Consider the following 3489-nt stretch of genomic DNA (forward strand, 5'->3'; position numbering starts at 1 on the left):
ATACCGCAATGTTGTTGTCGCCGACGTTTCGTTCACCACAAAAATATATTTTGCTTTTAATGGCTTTGTGTTGGCGTTTAACGATTTTTTCTGCTCGCCGCATTTGCTTTTTAGTTTATATATACTTTTTTTATTCTTTATTCTACGATTTGCTTAAATTTTTATTGAATTTGCATTAAAATGGCGGGATGCGATTTTTGGCTGCAATGTACRCTCACAGCTCCGTTTTGTAGACACGTGTGTGTGTGTGTATGTGTGATGTGGGGAAAACCCATGTGAAATAAGGCGTTAAACATAAAAACAAAAATTTAGAACATTTTGTTGCAACGCGCATGTATGCGTGCATTATTTATGCAAAATTATTTGCTGAAATGGAAATTTTCAGAATATTCTAATTGGCGATAAATGTTAAACGTAATTAGCAATACGGCGTTTTGAAAGCGCTCCGAGTCATTTTGATTGTTGAGCGTTTTATATTCAGTTTCAGTGGAAGTTTTTTTTTTTTGCAATTTTAATTTTATATTTTTCCCCTTATATTGTAGAAGGACTGCTGTAAGCATGCGAAATCGTAAATTAGATATGCCAGAGCGACTAACTGGAAACTGAAGAAATTAAAATAATTGAATTTAGTTAAATTTAATTAAAYTATGTTTARTTTGGCAATTTAAATTATATCTAGTTTTAAAAAATAATTAAAATATTCAAAACATTGTGGACCCTAAAGGAACTTCGTAGACCCTATAAAGTATATAGTAAACACTCAGTTTTTGAGATATTCATCTGAAATTTCGCACATGTGCTTCATTTCCAAAGAGGCTTAKTATTTGTTGGCTATAGCTATCATACAAACTGAACGATAAAAATCAAGTTCTTGTACGCCATGTTTTTCTAATTTACTAGATACCTCCAACCATTTTCAAGACAGTGCTACAATCTCAGAAAATATTGTTCAGATCAGACCACTATAGCATATAGCTCCCATACAAACTGTCAAACAAAAATCCAGAAAAAGATACTTTTATTAAAATAAATATAAGAAATGCAGCTAAAAGGTATTAAAGGTTTTCTAGTATTTGGAGCTACGGATWTTTCTTGTTTTGTTATTTTAAATAATTTAAGTAACACTTATGGAAACATACAACCAATGAAAGATTTTTGCATTTTTGCCCGCCGAGTAATCATGTTTGTATGTACTTATATGTTGGCKAGCTAATAACCAGCTTGTTGTTTGTCAGTGCACGCTGTTGGAATTGCGCCTATCAGTGCCAACAGACGGCTGCAACACTTAATGAGGCGTTAATTGCTTTCATAAGTAAGCGAAAAAACAAAAATCTAAACCACTACACAGACACACATGTCACAAGTCTATCAATTGCAATAATAATACGGTGAAAGTCAATATTCATACGCAATAAAAGCATAAGTATAGTTGTGGCATGATCCTGTGTCCCTGAGWCTGGCCATTAACAGCCAACAGCCGATTGCTGGCTATCGACATACCTGCTGCTGGCCTGCCTGCGTGACGGACTGCGTGCGCACTAGYTGTGGCAGTCGTGTACCTGTCACAACGCGACTCATTACGAATAAGCGAAAAGTAGACAAAATGTTTACATATTTTTATATTCGCAACAGTAATTAAAATTATCGCATATTTTCAGTGYCACTWGTATGAGTTGGCTGTCGCCAAGAGATAAAGTGCTTTCTGCTGCCACTCACACACGCACCCATATCGCGTTTGCTTGAGAGTGTGCGTTTTGTGTTCTTTTATGCCTACCACAAGTCGCTTAATCACCGTAAGGCGCATAGTTCGTTCGKCRTCGGCGTCAGCGTCAGCGTCGCAGCGCCTTGTCGTGTATGTGTCATTTCTCATTTTCAATGCAAATCAATTCGTGTTTCAGGAAGTGCGGAAAGCATTTTTTCTGCCACAGAATAATACGTTTTTTTTATTAATGCTTGTTATCTCCTATGTATGTGTGTGTGTGCGCGTGCGTGTTTGCACAATATACTATTTTAATTTGCATTATTGCTTTTTTCGCTTATATTAATTTATTGCTTTTATTTTAACATATTTTATAACTATCTGATAGTTTTTCGTTGTTCTTTTATTGGTTTCACTTTTTTCTCGATTTGGTGTCGTTAAATGTTTATGTTTTATTATAATTTCGATATTTTCTGTATTTTTTTTTTTTGTTTTGTTTTTTAGCTGCTCATTATGAGCTGTTCTTATTCTGTTGGGCTCATTAAATATGCTTAATTCTTAATTCCTGCTGATTTCGTATCTTCTTGCGCTGAAATATACATATTTATAACTTTGTTTTTGTTTTACCAAATCGGAATCAACGTTTTTTTTTATATCTTGCATGTTATTGTATATGGCATAGAAGCTGAACGGAAAAAAAAAAAMAAAAACTAGTCAAGTTGGTCACTTCGTCTTGATGGCCTAAAATAAATGGTTGACTGATTTCAGGACCCCGTTGTTTGGTGATTTAACTCTGYCTGGTGTAAACACATATTGATTGGAAATAATCTGTGTAGACATAAAAAATTTCCGAAAATGTTTTGACAAAAACGTTTAAAAAGTGRAATTTTTTTAACAAGCTTGTTCATTCCGCTTAATTTTTTCTGAGTAGATGATATAATTTAGCAGAGAGCGACTTGTTGATATTATTATAAAGATATATTCCTGATTACTTAATTCAATTAATTAGTATTTAATTAAATAAGGCCTGATAAAATTAATAAAAAAAAATAATATTAATAACTATAATCAATATTTAATTAAATGCCTTTTATCAATTAAAATTAATTTACAAAATTTAAGTTAAAAATTCATTAATTTTATTATGTAGAATTAATTAAAAATATGAGTATACTTAATTTTCTTCGGTCTTTAAAAATTTAAAATTTTATTAGGTACAACTTTGTTTCCACCGTTTTCCAATAGATGTCTCTAGCGTCAAGCACTGGTCGATTAAATCATTTTATATTGGYCATGGACATTTGTGTCAACATTAACCCAACAAAATATTTGTAGAGATCTGTTTGCATCCCAATTTTATTCTCAATTGAAAATGTAACTTTTTGAACCGAATTCTCAACATTTGCGGCAAATTTTCCAAGAAAAGTGCGATAATACTATTATTCTACTACTACCATCTATGTATATGATTCTAATAGGTATTAAAAAAATATATAATTCTTGTGTTAGTTTACAAAACAATGGATCACAAAGCATTTCGTGTGTTAATTAAGCATTGCTTTTTGAGGGAATAAGGAAAAACACTTTTGGACTATTTTTATAGCCTCAAATTAACACAAAAAACAAAAAAAAAAAAACGATTAAAATAAACGAATTCAATTAATGCAATTAATTTTTGCATTAATATTTTAATTTTATAAATAGTGAAATTAATAAGTATACTATATTTTGTTCGGTCTCTGGGAAATTAATTATTTTAATTATTAAAATTAATTTCTGCTTTCAACATA

At 31.3% G+C, this 3489-nt stretch overlaps 1 protein-coding gene across 1 annotated transcript in view; it reads right to left on the reverse strand.

Moving 5' to 3' along the window:
- Window positions 1–3489, reverse strand: part of LOC108975347 (protein grainyhead-like) — a gene marked incomplete at its 3' end in the record, with an annotated part of 172542 nt that overhangs the window by 34659 nt on the left and 134394 nt on the right. The window lies entirely within an intron of this gene.

Source organism: Bactrocera latifrons, unplaced genomic scaffold (assembly GCF_001853355.1).
Source record: "Bactrocera latifrons isolate USDA-ARS-PBARC rearing strain unplaced genomic scaffold, ASM185335v1 scaffold_114, whole genome shotgun sequence".
Lineage (NCBI taxonomy): Eukaryota > Metazoa > Arthropoda > Insecta > Diptera > Tephritidae > Bactrocera > Bactrocera latifrons.